General features: G+C 48.0%; 1 pseudogene; it reads left to right on the top strand.

The window, feature by feature from the left end:
- Nucleotides 1-20,021: 20,021 nt before the first annotated feature.
- Nucleotides 20,022-20,546, top strand: LOC106987116 (ferritin light chain-like; annotated as a pseudogene).
- Nucleotides 20,547-20,853: the final 307 nt, after the last annotated feature.

Genomic DNA, 20,853 nt, shown 5'->3' on the forward strand with positions numbered 1-20,853 from the left:
ATCCAGAATGAAAACCACGGAAAAAGAAGTTGATAAATTATATGGCATTAAAATTGGCACCGTCTGTTAATTAAAACATGTCAGAGAAAGTGGGAAGACCCAGCCAGAAACTGGAAGAAGGCGTGTGCAGGCCCGTAACGTACAGAGAGGTCCCATAAATCTCAAAGAAGGCGGCCACGCAGCTCAACAGACAAATGAGCCAGGGGTGTGGGCGGCACAGGAGAAAACACAGCTGTGAGACTCACACATGAGCAGCTGTTCGACCTCAGTACAGGTCATCAAGGACATGAACGCGTAAACCACGGTGGGGCCGTATTTCCCCATCGGCAGAGACGCGAATACAGGTCTGACAAATCCAAATATGCTGAGGATGTGGCCACACGGAAAAGCTTATAACTGCAGGCTGTATGTAACACGTCCACACAGCGTGTTTGGAGCATATTGTGGTGTTATCTATGAATTTGGGTTTTTTTTTTCCAGTTTTACTAAAATATAACTGACAGAGCACCTGGGTGGCTCAGTTGGTGAAGCGTCCAACTCTTGATTTCAGCTCAGGTCGTGATCTCACAGTTCGTGAGTTCGAGTCCCGCATCGGGCTCTGCACTGACAGCATGGAGCCTGCCTGGGATTCTCTCTCTTCCTCTTTCTCTGTCCCTCCCCTGCTTTCTCTCTCTCTCTCTCTCTCTCCCTCAAAATAAATAAATACACTTAAAAAGATAAAATGGACATAGTATTTATAAGTTTAATGCATATGGCATGATGATTTGATAGTTGGATGTTTTGTGAAACGATCACCTCAATAGGTCTATAACATCCATCACCTCACATGGTTACGATTTTTTTGCTTGTGATGAGAACTCCTAAGCTCTCTCTTAGCAACTTTCAGATGTACAATAGAGTATTGCGACCCATTGTCACCACGCTGGACGCCACATGCTCAGGAGGTTTTTATCTTGTCACGGCAAGTTTGACCACCTTCACCCAGTCCCCCCACCCCTGACTCCCCGCCTCTGGCAACCACACATCTGACCTCTATTACTAGGAGTTTGGCTTTTTTCAGATTCCACATGTAAGTGGGGTCAGATAATATTTCTTTCTCTGACTTACTTCAGTTAGCATAACGTCCTCCGGGTCCATCCTCAAATGGTAGAATGTCCTTCCACCGTGCATCTACACCGCATGTTTATGCATTCATCTACTGACAGACACTTGGGTTGTCTTCACGTCTTTGCTTTTGTGAAGAATGCAGCAACGAACACGGGGGGTGCACGTACCTCTTCGGGACAGTGATTTCCTCTCCTTTGGATTTATAGCCAGAAGTAGAATCACTGGCTCACGTGGTAGTTCTATTTTTAGTTTTTTGAGGACCCTCCATACTGTTTTCCCCAGTGGCTGCACCAACTTACAAACCCACCAACAGTGCGTGAGGGTTCTCTTTTCTCCACATCCTCACCAACACTTGTAACCTCTTGTCTTTTTGATGAGGCTAAGTACCTGTTCAGGTTCTTTGCCCATTTTGAAATTGGAGTATGTGTTCTTTTGCTATTGAGTTGTATGAGCTCCTTATTTATTTTGGATATTAACCCTTATCAGATGTGTGGTTTACAAATATTCATTACGTATTAATTTTAAAGATACACCTATCCTCTGACGCTGCACTCCAAGTCCTAGGGAAGCTTTTTAGCAGCACTGTTTGTTAAAGAAAAAAAAAGTAACCAACGGTGGAATGGAGAAATCAACTGTGGTATATCCATACGGTCACGTAGTGGAATATTATACAACTGTGAAAAGATCTGCAGCCACAAGAATAACATGAATGAATCTTAGTGAGTTGTTGAAGAATATATGTAATATTATTCCATTTATTTAAAGTCTAAAAATGTACAAATTCAATAATATTTATTGGTACAAAACGTCAAAGAAAAGCAGAGGGATAAAAACACAGAAAATTCAGGATAGTAGTTATTTCAGGGGAGCAGGAGGTACGTAGGACTGGAGGGGCAACCGGGGAGCTTCAGAAATCAGGGTAATACTGTATTTTATAAATCGGGTGACGGGCACATAGATATTTATTGTGCCGATATACCTTTTGCATCTTAAGCAAGTGCTGTGTGTATCTATGCAGTATTTAACAATTTTGAAAAATCCAAGGTTTCGATACTTTTTTTTAGCGTTGGTGGTATGGCACACCATAACACTCTCCTGCAGCTATTTAGAAAGGTTTTTGTTTTGGTTTTTGGGGTTTTTTTTAACGTTTTTTATTCATTTTTGAGAGACAGAGCATGAATGGGGGAGGTGCAGAGAAAGAGGGAGACACAGAATCCGAAGCAGGCTCCAGGCTCTGAGCTGTCAGCACAGAGCCCGACGCAGGACTTGAACCCACGAACCCTGAGATCATGACCTGAGCCAAAGGCGGATGCTTAACCGACTGAGCCACCCAGGCACCCCAAGGTTTCAGTTTTTTAAATTTTTCCAAAATTAAAGATTTTGCTCTGCCTTTTTGTTTTGTAAGTCCAATTTATTTTCAGCCAGTTTATTCTTATTCTAGACTGTTTATGCTAGAAAACAAAAGTAAAACCACCTGAATATCAAAAAGTTATTTTATTATTTCTTTCATTAAGTGCACGCCATTTTCTTTCTGTTGTTATTACAAAAGCAATTTGAGTCTTGAAATCAAAAAATGTAGCCCAACAAAAGTAGCAAAAAACCAACACTCATAACCCACCGTCCAGAGAGAGACAAGCCCGTAACCCTTCTGTGGCAAGCCTTTCAGACCGTTTTCCTCACTGGCTATGAGTTCCTGTAGTCGTGGGAAGAGTGGTGTTTTGTCACACATGTTTTCTAATCTAATGTAATGTATTTAGTCAATCTAATTCAAAGTGCAGAAAATTCTGGACTGCCCTCTGTCTTTTGCCTCCGCGACCTGAGGGATCTGTAAAATAATCCCGTTGTTTTACCAAACTAGGGCTGAGATGGAGAAGAGTTGCCCCTGTGAGGGTCCATGCCAATCGGATGGTGTTGGTTGCCTCACTCGGTGGGGACAGAGCTGAGCCACAAGCTCTGTCTGTGCCCAGGGCTCTGGAAGTGAGAGGACAGGACAAGAGGGCTCATGCCCAGTGCTGCCGTCCCAGCCTGCAGGCCTCTGTCCACGTGACAGCTCCCTCTGCTCCCTCCATTTTCCCAGGCTCCACTCACGATAGCCTCACCCCATTTGTCCTCCTCCTTTACAGCCCATGTTGAACCTGGTTCCTCTGATACCCAAAGTGTCTGTAACTCGAGCTCTCTAAGTACCACACTTGCGTTGAAGTAGACAGACCTACTCTTAAAATGTCATAATGGGTGCCTGGAAATCTGTAATGGCTAGAAGCATTTAAAATTTTAATAACTTAATTGGCAACGTGGTACATTGCATACTATCAAGAACTCCCTAAGAAGGAGGTAAGAACATCGAAAAGGAAAACACCACAGCCTGGATTTGTCCTTCATGTTGATGACTATAGATGTTCCTGTTCAAACCAGGGCTATTATGGTGATCGGAAGGGCCAACCTGAGAAGAAACTGCAGAGAATATAGAATTTGGACCAGGGTTTCACATATTAAATCTCAACAAAATCTGAGCCATCACATCACACCCGTGCATTTTTAGAAACTCTCTGTCCGTTAGCATACACAAGACTGGAACTCCTCTTGGTGGAGTAGGCCTTGGCACTAAGAAGTCTCTACTACTGAAAGAGGGGGCTGGTCCCTGATATACCCTAAGCTGTCCTGTGAACCTGGTGAGTCATCTGCTGCTGTCCACCCACAGTGTTACTGCGTGCTAGAGATATCCCCCAGAACTGGTTACCCAAGGCTTCTCACCTGAGACTCAAGGCGGACAAGCAGGCGTAGAGCAAAGAGCAGGGACTCTACAACTCTTACATATCTTCGCATCCTTCCAGGGGACGCCCGGGTGGCTCAGTCGGTTAAGCATCCCACTCTTGATCTCAGCTCAGGTCTTAATCTCAGGGCTGTGAGTTCAAGCCCCACGTTGGGCTCCGCGCTAAGCGTGAAACCTGCTTCAAACAAACAAACAAACAAACAAAAACACATCCTTCCAGTCACCAGCTCTGGGCTTTGGGGATATCTCTTAGCCTGAGTCTTCTCTGTCAAGGAAGATGTAACACGCACTTAGCAGCAATGTGGGGAAGAGGAGGAAGGTAACGTGCCAACATTCTGCAGCCCAAAGGCTAGCCCACCGTTTGAGCTTAACCATTGCCCGTTGTGTCACGTATAACCAGGGAATGATCCTCCAGGATCTGATAAATTGCCCTTTATTTCTCATTGCAAACATTTTTTTATGGGTTTTGACGCAGCTTATCCATAGTGTCCTTTTCCAGCTTTAAGGGACACTTTAAACTCATTGCTGGTAAGGCAGCCTCCCCACCCTCTGCGTATGTCCATGGCCTTCTAGCTCTTCCATGAGGTGTGACCACAACCACAACAGCATGGCGGCACGCTCGGGGGACGCACATGGGGCCCCTCACTCGGGTTGCAGCTGGAGCCAGGCGCGACGAAGGCGTGGCGCCTTGGAGGTGTGGCAGCCACGCACACACGCGACACCCACCCGGGACCCAGGTGCCTTCGGTCTCAGGGACGGGCTCTGAGGGGCTGTGCCGGCCTGTGGTGACATAAACAAAGGGATCCCTTTCTTCTTGAATCGCTTTGCTGCTTGCGATCGGGGTCACAAACCAGACGTTTGGTTGCCCTGATATGAAGGCAACTCGAAGGCACAGGAAATCTGAAATTACAAGAAAGCCCTCAGGCCTCTCTTTCACGCTTGAGGGGGAGGAATCCTTGAGCTGCAGGATGTAAAAAATTCGGAACTGCGCCCAAATCTTAGGTAAACCATTAAGTCCTGTAACCGTGTCATCTCCGAGACGTCTGTGGCATCCCTTAATGGCCAGTGGACCAGTGTTCCGGATTCTTCAGGATCCATCCTACCGTATGCTTTGCAGAGCCCTCCTGCATGCATGTTTTATGCAATCTCAGTAGCCAAATGAAATAAGTAATATTTCCCAGCACCTCAGTAGTACGAAACCAGAGGCTCCAATTCCAAGGCCAATTCTCTCCCACTCGATGGCAGCACCGATGGCCCGTGCCTTGTTCTTCCAGCTCCTCGCCTGCCAGGCTGTGCACAAATGCACCATCTTTGGGAGGCTCGCCCCGCATGCACACACACAGTGTCACAGCCACACACAGTGTCACAGCCACAGCAAACCCCCGAGAGGCGGACTCAGTAGAGCGAGAGGGAACCAGTGATTGTCCAGGCGACCGCGATGCCTGGGTTCAAGCCCCATTCCTGGGCTTGGCTGCGTCAGCTGCGACCTTGAGCAAGTCACTTAACCCATGTTTGAATTGCCTTACCTGGAAAATGGGATAATAGTGGAACTTGAGGGTCGCACAGATGAATGCATATAAATCACTCAGATCAGTGCCTGTTGTGTGGCTCAAACCCCACTGGTTCACATCGCTACCCTGGCAAATCCGTTTTCTGTCTCGGGAACTGTAGGCACAACAGCCACCCAATCACAAAAGGCCATCAGAAGACATGCCTTCTCCCTCTGAGGTAGCGTTCCACTCCGGGGAGGGACAGCCTTCGTTGTTTGTTTGTTTTTTATTTGACAGATCGTCAGACGAGTCATGAAAGTCCATTTTAAAGAATGTCTCCTGGGGCGTCTGGGCGGCTCCGTCGGTTGAGCGTCCGACTTCCGCTCAGGTCACGATCTCGCGGTCTGTGAGTTCGAGCCCCACATGGGGCTCTGTGCTGCCAGCTCGGAGCCTGGAGCCTGCTTGGGATTCTGTGTGTCCCTCTCTCTCTGCCCCTCCCCCATTCGCTCTCTCTCTCTCTCTCTCTCTCTCTCAAAAAATAAATAAACATTAAAAACATTTTAATAAAAAAAAATAAAGAACGTCTCCTAATGTTCAGAGCAGAAGCAGAATGAGCATCTTCTATCAGGAACTCACCTACCTGGGGCCCTTGCAGCTTTGCCCGCTCACGTCTGAGGCTCTTCACACACGGTAGTGACTGCATTCTCTTGAGCTCCGGGCACAGATGCCCAAGTCCCAGGAGACAGAAGTTTCTCATATTCGGCCCCCATCTCACCACAGTAGGGCTCAACCACGTCCAGTTCGTGCGGGGTCTACAGCGGAAGAGGGGCCGCTGTCCCTCGTCTGTCCCTACAGACCTCTGTGTGCTCCCCAGCGTGGCAGCCCCGACCACATGTGGCTGTTGGAACTTACAACCGAGTGAGATCAAATCAGAGTAAAAGTACTTTCCTCAGTTGCATGAACCACCCTCCCAGTGCTGGACAGATCTCCCTTCTCTTCTTGTTCTCTGCCCTCTCGGCTGCAGAAAGGCAAGGACTTCCTCCCAGAACACCAGAGGAAAGGTGCCGTTTCCTCTTTTCCATTTCTTGCCAGTCGTCTCCCTCTCCCCAGTTCACCCGCACCGGGCGACGCAGAGAGGCTGTGCAGGAGTTTCCGGTCATCATCAAAGGAGCTATTTTGGACCCTCGTTAAGCAGAGCTCTGACATGCAAACTAATCTAGCTATTATTTCCACCCTGGGGGCGGGGGTGGGTGAGAGATAGTCCTACCTTGTCCTGAATTCTCGCATATGTTAAGCAGAGCTAACAGGGAAAACCGACAGTCATTTGTTTCTTAGTTTTATGATGTTGTTCGGCCTTCTCCACCCATGATGTGGGCATCTGTGTAATTCAAGGCGTTTGATGTTAATGCTAAAAATAAAGATGGGGATTATGGGCCGAATGACGGAAGATCTGAAAAGCTCAGGAGGAGATCATAGGAGCTGCTGAGGGATGGGGAAGTCGGGGCTGAGCCACAGTGGCGGGGGGCAGGGGGCTCTCCCAGAAATCAGAGCAGTCTGGCGTCAGGGGTGCGGGCCTGGGAGCTGGTGGTCCCTGCACAGCAGCCACCAACCACAGGGGCAATGGGACCCTCCACGTGTGCAGTAGATGAACTGAACTTTACACTGTATTTAATTTTAATTTAAAAACTCGTACTTGATCCGGTTACTGGAATACCTGGGGTACGATTGAAGTAACTTGAATATGTAAACCTACTTTTTCAACCAGACATTTAATGAAATCTAAATACAGATTACGGATTTCTGATTAAAATTTAGAATCCAGGCTGAGACGTGCTCTAGGAGTAAAATGCACACAATACTTCGAAGACTTAGGACCAAAATGTGAACGATCATGTGAATAATTTTTATGACTGTGCGTTGAAGTATTAATTTTTTGATATATTGGGTTAAATCGCACACTTTATTAAAATTGACTTCATTTGTTTCTTTGTACATTTGCTTATTTGTTAGTGCAGTACGATTGACACACAATGTCACATTAGTCTCAGGGGTACAACACACTGAATGCACATCTCTATCCATTATGTCACGTTCCCCACGAGCATAGTTGCCATCTGTCACCCTACAGGCTATTACGGCACCATTGACTGTGTTCCCTCTGCTGTGCCTTTCATCCCCGTGACTTATTCCTTCCAGAGCTGGAAGCTGTACCTCCCGTTCCCCTCCCCCATTTTGCCCATCTCTTCCCATCCCCCCTCCTCTGGCCACCACCGGTTTGCCCTCTGTATCGATGGGCCTGCTTCTGCTTTTGTTTGCTTGCTTTTTAGATTCTGCCTAGGAGTGAAATCACACGGTATTTGTCTTTCTCTGACTTATTTCACTCAGCATAAGACTCCCTAGGTACCTACATGGATGTTTCTTTTCCCTTTTTAATGTAACTACTAGAAAATTGAAAACCACACATGCGGTGGGCCACCTGGGTGGCTCAGTCGGTGAAGCGTCCGACTTCGCTCAGGTCATGATCTCACGGTTCGTGAGTTTGAGCCCTGCGTCGGGCTCTGTGCTGCCAGCTTGGAGCCTGGAGCCTGCCTTGGATTCAGTGTCTCCCTCTCTCTCTCTGCCCCTCCCCTGCTTGTGCTCTGTCTCTTTGTCTCTCTCAAAAATAAATAAACATTAAAAAAAAATTTCTTTTTAAGCCAAACATGCAGCTTGCATTATATTTCAATTGGACGGCAGGCGCTTTTCTGGAGCATGGGCCACGTGGGTTGAAATCCCCTGTCCACCAATTTCAAGCTGTGGCATGGGCTCAAATGTGCTTTTGGGACCTTTCGTGGGAAATGCGCTAATAATCATGCTACACAGAGTTGACGTAAGATGTAGGCGAATTAACAGGTGCAGTGCACTCAGAATAGTCCACAACACATAGTGCTTGTTACCTGGTAAGTCTCATTATTATTGTGTGTGTGGTTGTCATGGTCCTGAGGGTAGAAAGACACTAGGAGGGGACTGCGAAATGTCCCAAGAAAGTCTTTCTCTGTCTCTCATGAAAATCTTGCATAAAATGTCCATTTGCATCTGGGTAGGAAACGCCCATGGCCTTGCTCCCTTGGTGTCCATCCCGGAACTGGACGACATTCTCTCACACACTGTGGGTCGCGACATGCTCTGCGTCTTGTACACTTTCCCGAAGACCCCAAAAGGCACACGTAACGCAGAGGTGGCCTGACAGAAGTTACGAAGGGACCTCAGACAGTGTGGTGTGAAGTCCCTTCACACAGGTGTGTGAAGTCCCTTTGCCACTTCACCACTCTGCCATTGAACCAGCCATATATCATACAGGAAGTCATCGTTTTCTCTGGCTCTGTTTCCGCCTGAACTAAAGAGGGATAGCAGGAAGTGCTGCGATCAGGGTTCCGTTGGATAGTGGGATTGAGAGAGCTCCATAAACCGCATGGCATGATGCCAACGTTGATACTTTCTTTACTTCCAGAACCATTTCTGCTGGTTCAGCCTGGTAAAATAGAGAGTTGTGGGATCGTTTCTAGGGCTCTGAAAGGTCTGCCTCTCTTCCGAATTTCCCCTAAATTGGTCTGTGAGAAAACAGCCAAGCCCTACGCCAAGAAAAGGTGCAGCTCCCCTGGGAAATAAAAATGAAAAAGCTATATGCAGTTTAGGGAAACTAGTAAGTCGTCATCAGCTAGTAACGCCTTGGATCTTCACAGATAGACAGTCACCTGCCACGTCTTTGAGGAAACAGAACACAGACAACGTAAGTTTTCATTCCTTCCTTCACTCATTCATTCGCCAAATGTGTATTGATGCTCGCTCTGTGTGAGGCATTCTGGGATCTTCTGTTACACTGGGGAACAGAACAACACGAGGTCCCTACCCTCACGGGGCCCATTTCCTAGCGGGAAGAGGAACAATAAACATGAGGTACATGTAAAGCTATAGAAACTTACTGAGGTAAGAAACACCAGAGTGGAATGAGGGGGTCAGTGATGTAGGAGGGAGGGTTGCGATTTTACATCGGGTGGTCAGACTACGTCTCGAGGAGAAGGTAAAATTTAAGACTTGAACGAATTGATTATGCAGATATCCATGGAAGAGGGTTCACAGAAATAGGAACAGGTCCTGTGAAGGGGTGGGGGGGAAACGCATCCAGAAGCTCAAGGAACAGTAGGGAGCTGAGTGTGGCCACAGCAGAGGAGGAAGGGGGTGATATTAGAAGATATGGACAAAGAAGTACGTCAGGAGGGGTGGGCGGATCACGCAGAGCCTGAGAGGAGGAGGAGGCATAACTTCTTGTCCAAACTGGATCCACTCAAGAGTAAAAGAGGGACTTTAATAATTGCACTGGGACATGGGGAGCCTGGGGGACTCAGTCGGTTAAGCCTCCGACTTTGGCTCAGGTCATGACCTCAAGGTTCATCTGTTCGCGCCTTGCATAGGGCTGTGTACTGATAGCTCAGAGCCTGGACCCTACTTCAGATTCCATCTCTCTCTCTCTCTCTCTCTCTCTGCCCCTCCCTGCTCATGCTTTCTCTCTTCCTCTCTCTCTGTCTCTCTCTCTCCCTTTCTCTCTCAAAAATAAACATTAAAAATTAAAAAAAAAATAATTACACTGGGACAATAGTCACAAACCAGGCAAACCAGGATGACTGAGTGGCCCTACTAATAAACCAGTCTGGCCTCTGGCTTTTCATTTAAGGCAACTGGGAAGTCACATGTAGATGAACTTCTCCCTGGGCTCAGAAACCATACCGAATGGTCAGAAAAGTCCTCAGGAAAGGGTATGTGCACAAAAGCAGTGTGCCTTCAGGCTGAGACTGGGTAGACTTTAAAAAGCCTCTAAAAATGTGGCCTATTGGGGCACCTGGGTGGCTCAGTCAGTTAAGTGTCTTACCTCGGCTCAGGTCATGATCTCACGGTTCATGGGTTCGAACCCCGCGTCAGGCTCTGTGCTGACAGCTCGGAGCCCGGAGCCTGTTTCGGATTCTGTGTCCCCCCCGCCCCCCCGCCCCTCCCATGCTCACACTCTGTCTCTTTCTCTCTCTCTCTCAAAAATAAACATTAACCAAAAACTGCTAAAAATGTAATGCTCCAGCCAATGCCAACTCCAAAGCCAGAAGCCGTTCCTCTGATATTGTGAGCCAGGAGCCTTGAGGTGTGGGCAGGGCTGACTCTGCCTGACACGCTCAGCAAGATGGCTCCTCATAGCAGGAGAGTGAGCCCAAGGCCAGCCAACGTAGAAGAGAGCACTCTTCCATTCTTCGGGAGAGGAGCAAGGGGGCCGGCCATGGATGGGCGTCGGGCGTCCTGACAACCAGCTCTATGCCACTGCCACTCGAGTCACCCAAAGACCTGCCTTAATGCCACGGATATTGATTTTTGTCATCATTAACTTATTTTGCTGTTCTCAGCAATCGTGATACAGTTCAGAAAAAAGCAAACCTCTATTTCAGTGGGAGAAACAAATAGAAAAAAATATGTGTGAGGTGGTGATCAGATCCATGAAAAAAAACTCAATGAAGCGAAGTAAAATGACTGAGCTTATAAATGAAATTCAGGTCATCGGAGCTGCCTCTCTTGTTCGGTCGCTGCCATGGACCTGCGAATACACAGGGGGCTGTGGGTGATCCCCCCTGAGAAGGAAGGGAACAGTATTGCAGAAGCTGCGAAGAAGTGAGAATTTCCAGAACCCACGGTGTGTGTGTCCTCCCAGGGCGGCGGTGACCTTGCCAAGCCATGGGACATGGCTGTGCAGTGATCGGCCCACAGGACAGAGGACACTGAAGGGGTTCTCCCTTCAGTCTCTTCCTGATGTCCGACCAGGTGGCTGAGACTAAGACCATGACCCTTCCTCCGCATGAAACGTGTCTTCGGAGTCATCCTAGGACCCCTTATCCAATGGAGGCTTCGGGAACAAGAATCTGAGTGCCATCAAACGTTCAGGCACCATTTATTCATGAAAGGCCCCAATTCGACAATCTTCCAGACGGCCCCCACCAACCACCATGCTGTGCCCTTGGTACCTGGGTGTATGGGCCTCAGAGTATCATTTAACAACAACAACAGCAACAACTCTGCAGATTTCCTGATGCAGCCCTCCCAACTTTCCAGTGGATTAAAGAATTTATGACGAGAAAGCCAAATGCAAAAATTTGGGAAAATAAACAACCACAATCACAAGGCTCTCATGCCGGCAGTCAACCTGTTGCCAGAGTGGGAACACCTGACCGGAACACCTCGGCAAGAGCAGTCAGAAGCCCTGGTGTATCCCACCCAAACCTGTCACCTACAATCAGAATGTTTGGAAGACGTTTTGTCCCTCCCCCGATTCCTACCGCTCCAGATTACAGAAGTGGGGTATGCACCAAACGGAAAGAGGAAATCAGACCCTTCCCCTCCTGTGTGTCTGTATTTTAGTGGCCAAAGTGCCATCTGTTCACATGCCCCTCCTTTCTGCCTATGGGGATGTCTGGAGGGCAACGGGGACAAAGTGGGGGCAAGAGGGGGAGGGTGCTGGATCCCCGCAGTGTCCCATCCCACGTGTGGGAATTACATACCCTCACTCTAAAGCACACAGCTGGGGAGAGTCACTCAGTGCTCTAGCAACACCCCTTAGTGGGCATTGTGGTTTTCTTAGAATCCAGCACTCAGCATCTATAACAAGCAAGCAGTATTATTTATTTATTTGGGGAGAGAGAGCACAAGCAGGGGAGGGGCAGAGAGCAAGGGAGAGAGAGAATCCCAAGCAGGCTCCGCACCGTCAGCACAGAGCCCCAGACGGGGCTCGACCTCACGAACCGTGAGATCATGACCTGGGCCGAAATCAAAGGCAGATGCTCAACCAACTGAGTCACCCAAGCCCCCCAATCGTATGTCAATTTCGAAAAGCAAAAACAAATTAAAAAATAAAGTCAGTAGGACAGGACTCCTCTGAGTTAGAAGAAGCCACCCTAGTTAACCCTAGCTCAGGACAACGACCACAGCCAGATGAGGTAGGATTGGAGACATTCATCTGCGTTTTGACCTCAGCTGAGATGTATGGTTATTCTAACAGCAGAGTGGACAGGGACTGAGGGCAAGGGCAGCCACCCCTCCTCCAGAAGATACGGGGTGTGCATGGATCTCTTTTTTTTGAACAAAAATAGAACTCAGAATGAGGCCTAATAAAATACAGATCTTCCTCGACTTACAGTGGGGTTACATCCTGGTACACCTGTTGTAAATGGAAAACATCATAAGCTGAAAATGCATTTATAACACATAACCTACCGAGCATCACCGCTTAGCCTCACCAACCTTACGAGTACTCAGAACACTTACGTGAGCCGACAGCTGGGAAACACCATCCACCATGAAGCCTAGTTTGTAATAAAGTGTTGAATATCTCATGTGACCTCATTGAATCCTGTACTGAAAAAAACACAAGGGTTGTATGGAGACAGAATGGTTGACACTGTGTTGATTGTCGACCCAGGATATCACGTGGCTACCTGTGAGCCACGGTGCTGCCCAGCATCACGAGGGAGTGTCTCCAGCCTGGGAAACGATCCAAATTCAAAACTCGAGGTGCAGTTTCTATTCAATGTATAGTGCTTTTGCACCATCATAAAGTCAAAGAAATTGCAAGTCAAACCACCGTAAGTTGGGGACCATCTGTACATCATAGAACAGAACAAGGGGAGAGCTTGTTATAACTTGGAATGAGACAGAGGTGGCTGCGACACCTGTGATTGTACGACATGCTGTAGAATCACTCCCTTCAAAATGGTTAATTTTATGGTGTGAATTTCACCTCGATTTACAAAAGAGAAAAAAAAAACTTGTTGATAAACACGTAGACAGAAAGGCTGCATCTGGAAACAACTCGGTTGGACAGAATCTGTGACGTGAGATTTAGGAAGCGGGGATCAAGGGAAATATATGAATATTGATCCTAGGAGAGGATTTTTTAAATGAAGAAAGCAAAGGGGCACCTGCGTGGCTCAGTCAGTTACGCCTCCAGCTTTGGCTCAGGTCATGATCTCGAGGTTCGTGGGTTCGAGCCCCGCGTCGGGCTCTGTGCTGACAGCTCGGAGCCTGAAGCCTGCTTCAGATTCTGTGTTTCCCTCTCTCTCTGCCCCTCCCCCACTCGTGCTCGGTCTCTCTCTCTCTCTCTCTCTGTCTCTCTAAAAAATAATCATTAAAGAAAAAGGTTAAAGTTACCCAAGCAATGTAACAATTCTAAACACGGATGCGCGTTATTAAATAGACTCAGTAGAGATACACGCAAAAAGTGATGGTCCCTGCAGGAATAAACTGACGAATCACTGTGATAGTAGATGACAGCACAACGCTCTCGATAAATTACGCGTCAAGCAGCCAAAAGCATTCGGCAAAGACACAGAAGGGTCGAACAACGCAATTAACAACTTTCATCTGACGGCACATTTAGAAATATTTATTATATTTTCAATAGGGCTCCAGAAGATGTCTCAGCAAATTTCAGAGGGTAGTTATCACATGAATCGAATTCGTTTCCCAAACGCTGGGAACACAGCCGTGGGAAAAATGGGGTCCGGTCTTACATGGGCTGCAATAAAATGTGTGCCACCGATAGACCACAGAAAATGGAGATTAAAATGTGTAACAGAAAGCATTTAAAAAGCCACACCCCTTGCCTGAGTTTGTGGCGTGAAAGTTCATCTACTCCATTTATTGCAGGAATAACGCATCGTTCAGCTTTGCACTCTGATGTTAACCTAGTAATAATTTTCTCACGCTGCTGTTCTCATCTTTTTTCCTGGGAACTACTCCCCAGCCCTTAAACTTCTCTCTCCTTCAGCCAGAAATCAAAAGGCTCCAAATATAAACTCATGTCATTAAGACACCTGCAGACCAGCACACCCAGAAAACTCAGAATTCCTTTCAGACTCAGTCTGGGTCACCCCCTCCGCCGCCCCACAACATATTCTAATTCCCGCCTCAGCCAAATGCATTTCCTTTGTTAAGCTCTCCATCGCGGGAACATAAAAGGTGACACCTATTCTCCCAGTCAACTGAAGGTTTTAAAGTCAGACTACCCACGGCTTTTCCTTTTCTGGAACATAATTAATACCAGTTCTTCCTCCCCCCACAGAGACCCGTAACTCATTTTCGGATTAGCAACTGCGTCCCCAGAGCTTTTCCCAGAAAGTCGCACCCAGGCGCCTTACTCAACTTGGATCTCGTTCTACAGCAGACTGGTCCTGGGGCCAAAGCTTGAGGAGTGATTATTTGTCTTGTGAGGGTGGAACGACAGACTCAGTAAAGCTTTGCATTATTAACAACGGGACACGAGGAAAACCGTTCTGAAGGACGACAAGGCCAAGGCCCCACCTGCTCGCTTCACTCGGAAACTTGATCGGTGCCTGCAGGGCAACCAGGTGCTAAGCCCCAGAAGAAAGGGCCCAGTTAACGCAGGAGTTCAGGGCCCCTCCCATCAGGTTCTTCTGTTTCCTGTTTCGGTCAAGCCTGAACTGCTTTTCTCCCATTAACTTGAGACCCCAGCCAAAGACATTTTAGGGGCAGGGGAACGAAAGCAGAGGGCTCTTGCTTCGTTTCCCCAGTTTCAAGGGAGTTCACCCTTTGGTGGTTCTCAGAGCGTGGTCCCTGGGCCAGCGGTGTCAGCCTTGCCTGGAACCGTATTAGAAATGCAACGCCCCAGACCTAATAAATCCCAGACTCTTGGCCCCCAGCAAGCTGAGGCCACGTGTGACGTTTGAAACCCACTGCTCAGAACATTCCAGTCTGTCTGCCACGTGGGCCAATAAATTCCGATAGCTTTGAATGAGGTCCAGGTTGCCATTACGGTTACCCGCGCAGCCAGGCCGAGCAGAAAGCTAACTGTCCCGCCAGAAAAACGGGGCAGTGAGGTGGCAGGAAGAGACAGTGACATGGCCAGGTCTACTGGGAAATCGAGATCATCTCCCAGGCCCAGGGCCTGCGGCACATAAAGCAATGCCTTGGCTCTTCTGGAACCGTCCCCTGTACCAAATGTGGGGCCTGCACGTGGTACCGTCCATCATGGTATCGGCTCAGATATAAGGTACAGGATGATCTGACAGACCGTGTGAGGAGATAATGTCAGTAGCTTCCCAGGCTGATATATGGCAGAAATAGCAGACCTACAAATTGGCTCCTTTCATTCATTCGTTCATTCACTCATTCATTCATCTATGTATTTATTCAACAGGTGTTTGCTGAGCATCTATGTGCTCAGTCTCAGTTTTAGAAGGCTATGGAAAGCCTTCTGAGCTCTGTACTTCTCCGGGAATGTCTTGGAAGGACTCACGGTTCCTTTCGATAGTGCTGAGCTAGCCAGTTCTTGGCATTGCCTCTGACTGAGTTCTATCAACACCAATGAACACAATAGGGTAGAAAGCTTGCTTACACCCCGGACACGGAGGACTAGAATTTGGATTGTCATACCACCACGGATTTAGACCTTGGGGCCACCCATTATGCATACGGTCTGGAATTCAAATCCCTACGAGAAAAGAGCTCATCACATCTGTCAGGAACGGAGTTGTTCTTGGCCACTACAGTGATCATACCTCGGGATTTGTCGTGCAAACCCCGTCAAGGTGGAGTCTCCATGCAAATGTAAAAGTAAGCAGTTATTTCCTCCATTCTGGGCAAACGACCCCAGCGAAACCAAATGAGCAAGGAAGTTGGAGGTCAGAGGTTTTCCAGACACATTTTCTTGAGACAGGATGGTCCCCGCTGTAGGGTGTGATCTCTATCTCCAGGCATTAGTGAGGCCACGTTGTGCTAGGATAGGCTAAGATGTGGGCAAGAGAAGGTTTCTTGGAAGAGAGCTGGGACTGTAGCCAAGTTTCAGGTAAAGTTGATCTTCCTTAAGGAAATTTGACAACAGGCAATGAGGCGGTTAGTTGGGGTATGATCTTCCAAGAGTGCCCTCAAACCCCAAAATGGGTTACATTCCTTTTAGCCTCAGAGGCTAAAACACAGCGTCCCAAGCAGCCTCCAGGCTCTGAGCTGTCAGCACAGAGCCCGACGTGGGGCTCGAACTCACGAACCGTGAGGTCATGACCTGAGCCAAGGTCAGACGCTAAACTGACTGAGCCACCCAGGTGCCCCCAAATAAATTATTTTTAAAATGGAGGCGACAGATGTGCGTGAGAGTCTGTGTATGTGCAAGTGTGCATGCGTGAATGTGTATGTGTGTGAGTGCATATGTGAGCATGTGTGTGAGTGTATCTGTGTGTGCACATGTGTGTCTGTGAGTGTGTGAGCATGTGTGTGTGTGTGTGTGTGTATCTGCGTATGTGAGCACTGTGTGTGTGTCTACGGGAGTGTGTGAGCATGTGTGCATGAGTGTATCTGTGTGTGTGTGCATGTGTGTGTCTGTGTGAGCATATGAACATGTGTGTGAGTGTATCTGCATGACTGTGAGCATGTGTGTGTGTGCATGTATGTGTGAGTGTATCTGCGTGAGTTTGTGAACATTGTGTGTGGTGAGCGTATGTGTATCTGCATGAGTGTGTGAGTGTGTGTGCGTGAGTGTATCTGCGGGAGTATGTGTGCATGTGTAAGTATATCTGCATGTGTGCATGTATGTGGGTGTGTGCGTGTGTGAGCATGCATGTATCTGCGTGTGTGCATGTGTGTGGGTGTGTGTGAGAGCATGTGTGTAAGTGTATCTGCATGAGTGTGTGAGCATGTGTAACTGCGTGTGAGCATGTGTGTGTAACTGTGTGTGTGTGCGTGTATGTGGCTGTGTGCGTGTGTGTGAGCATGTGTGTGAGTGTGAGCATGTGTGTGCAACTGTGTGTGCGTGTCTGTGGGTGTGTGCACATATGTGTGTGTTGTGCTGAAGGCGGAGAGTTAAAAGAGACTACGTGAAGTCTGAGGGTAGCACAGGAGCAGATCAGAGCCGGAGGCATCAGCAAAGGATGTGGTCTGGAGCAGAGGTGAAATTAACCTTCAAGAAGCAAGAAATGCTCAGTCCCATGAGGCACAATAGGTGGGAATACAGGAAAAAGAACAACACATCAAGTTCAAGGACATGCATCATATGTATATAAATATCATGTTGCTCTTTCTAAAACTAAGAAGCAGCAGACACTCCAGTAAGATACGGTTCCTCCAGACGGGCTGTATGTCAAGTGAAGTGCGATTATTGATCTCTCTCCCTAATCGAGGGATGGCTCTTTGTAAAGAGAAAAAAGATGGAGAATGAACAAGGTCAAGGGCAACCCTTCGGTCTCAGAATCCCTGAAATAAAATGGCCCGGAAGCAGGGAAAACAAAACAAGTCATGACTGTGTTTACTTTGTGGGCTTTTGGACCAGGGCAACATTCTGAGCACAGATTTGGATTTCACTGCCCTCTTCCCATCTTGCTTTGTTTTGTTTCCAGATTTTATATTATGGAAACTTCCAAATATAAATTTGACAGAAGAAGATAATGAACACTTGTATACCCATCACTTAGATTCACAAAATGTTAACATTTCCCCTCAACTGCAAATATTATATACGGGTCTGTGTTTACCTGTGTGAATTTACTGCTGAACCATTTGAAACTGGATTAGATATCATATTTAGCCACTAAATCCTTCAGCCTGCACCTCCTAGAATAGGGAGAAAAAATCTCCAAATGGCCTTGATACTTTTTTCACACCTAGGAATATTATCAAAAATACCTGTTACCTCCCAACATCCAAGCTACAGTCAGATTTCCCAAACCAAGTAACAGATGCTTTTGTAGTTTCTTCAAACTAGAACCCAACCAAGGCGTAAGCATGACATTTACTGGTACCTTTTGTAACTTACGAAATTTTTGTAAAGTTTATTTATTTATTTTTGTGACAGAGAGAGGGAGCGGGGGAGGAGCAGAGAGAGAGTCACATCCAGGCTCCGCACTGTCAGGGTGAAGCCTGATGTGGGGCTCGAACTCATGAACTGTGAGATCATGAGCCAAACTGAAACCAGGAGTCGGACGCTTAACTGACTGAGCCACCCAGGCGCCCCTATTTATACCTTGTGTCACTTTTAAACCAGAATAGTGCCCCCCCCATAAAGTGGCCACATTCCCGAGGTGCTGTTTCTCGTACCGGGGTTTACCACGCTGTGACCCCTGTACTCCCCACATACTGGCACTGTGGGCCGAAGTCCTGATGAAACACGCATGAAACATTTCGCAAGGGTGCACTCAGCAGGGGCACACAGCTGCCAGCTGTCCACTGTCAGCGGGGCCGACTTTGATGAGATCGCCTCTCTCTGCTTCAAAGCTACTCTTAACCCTTTGCAAAGAGCAAGGAGTCCGCCGTGCGTAGCCTCACCCAAATACCCAATTCCTACAGCCTTCCACCTATGTGTGGGCTAGCGGCAGGTGCCACGGTGTTCACGACACCTCCTTTGTTAAGAGGCCGGCAGCACGCGGGGCACTTGGGTGGCCTCTGACTCTTGGTTTCGGCTCAGGTCATGATCTCGTGGTTCATGAGTAGAAGCCCCAAGTTGGGCTCTGCACTGATGATGTGAAGCCTGCTTGGGCTCCTCTCTCGCTCCCTCTCTCTCCATCCCTATCTCTGTCTCTCTCTCTGTCTCTCTCTCAAATAAATAAGTAAGCTTATTTTTTAAAAACAGGCGGTCAATGTGGAAGTCATTTGGGCTCTTCACCAACATTCTGTTTTCTTCTTCTTTCCGAGTCCTTGACAGGTGTATTAGTCAGTTTGGGCTTCAGTAACAAACAATCCAAGATCATGGGGGCTTATCACAACACATTCAGTCAGCTCCCAGGACGGAGATTCAGCCACTGCTCTGCTGGGCTTGGCTCCGGATTCTGGATCACTGACCCGTGTCGCCCAAACCAGGCGTCCAAAGGAAGGAGCCGTGGCTCCTGGGGGCCCACTCTTCTTTTGCTGGAGGGCAGGAGTGTAAAGGAGGAAGTGAAAGCCCGACACGCCTCTTAGAGCCTCTGCTTTGGGCCAGCGTGCTGTCACAGCCACCACAGTCCTCAGCCACAACAAGTCATACAATCAGCTACTCGGTCCCTGGCGGAGAGGAGAAAAGTACTTCCTACAAAAATTACAGGATCTGCCACAATGAGACAGAACTTTTCCACCCTCCTAAATTTGGACATGGTCGCATAACTCACGTGGACCGATGAAACATGAGCAGACGTGTGGGTGTACTTTCCAGCACCTTCCTTCCCACCGCCTCAGAGACCAGCGGTGTTCTAAATGACGGAGTCTCTGCCACTGGATCCCTGTGGATCAGAACACCTGCTAACCCAGAAGCAACACACAGTGAAGATGAAAAATACTCTCTAGTTTTTTTGTTGGTTGGTTTGGTTTTAATTTTTAATGTTTATTTATTTTTGAGAGAGAGAAAGAGACAGGGCGTGAGTGGGGCAGGGGCGGAGACAGAGAGAGAGAGAGAGAGAGAGAGAGAGAGAGAGAGAGAGAGAGAGAGAGAAAGACAAGGAATCTGAAGCAGGCTCCAGGCTCTGAGCCATCAGCACAGAGCCCAATGCAGGGCTTGAACTTGTGAGTCGTGAGATCATGACCGGAGCCGAAGTCGGATGCGTAACCGACTGAGCCACCCAGGCGCCCCTAACCAACACTCTATTTTGAGCTGAGCTCTTTATTACGGATCAACCATGAGCTCCCAGATTTTTCAGAATTACTCTACCAAGGTAGAGGCCGCCGTCCACACCTGGTCAACCTGCACCTGTGGGCCTCCTACACGTAGCTCTCTCTGGCCTTCCATTTCCACGTGATGATGTGGCTCTGGAAGGCGTGGGCCACTTCTGCAAGCTGGTGAGAAGAAGCACGTGGGCACTAAGCGTCTCTTGAAGATGCAAAACCAGTGCAGCAGCCGCACCCGCTTCCAGGACATGCAGGAGCCCTTGGAAGAGGAGTGAGGTCATGGAAGCCGCCCTGCTTCTGGAGAACGGCCTGAACCAGGCCCTTTTGCACCTACACACCCTGGGTTCTGCAGGCAGCCCCGGCTCTGTGACTTCCCGGAGAACCACTTCTTGGATGAGGAGGCGCAAGTCATCAAGAAGACGGGCGATGCCCTGACCCACCTCTGCAGGCTGCCTGGCCCCCAGGCTGGGCTGGGCGAGTATCTCTTCGAAAGGCTCCCTCTCAGGCATGACCGGGAGCCTCTGAAGCCCCCCTGACAGCCCCTTGATGCCAGGGCTGGTGCCTGGACCTCTCTCTGCAGACAATAGGCAGCTTTATAAGCATCCTGGAGCCCTCTCCCGAGCCACAGACCAAATGGAAAAAATAAAGCTTTTTGAGGAAAAACATATATACATATATGTATATCCAAGGTTTTATACGTGTGTGTATATATATAAATTTTATAAAATATATATATACATATACATATATATAATCTTGGATTCTAACATCACCAACAGCTTTGTGTATTTGCTTTATTCTGCAATATACATACAATAAGCTCAAAATTACAACATCTACAAT

The sequence above is a fragment of the Acinonyx jubatus genome, chromosome E4 (genome assembly GCF_027475565.1).
Source record: "Acinonyx jubatus isolate Ajub_Pintada_27869175 chromosome E4, VMU_Ajub_asm_v1.0, whole genome shotgun sequence".
Classification (NCBI taxonomy): domain Eukaryota; kingdom Metazoa; phylum Chordata; class Mammalia; order Carnivora; family Felidae; genus Acinonyx; species Acinonyx jubatus.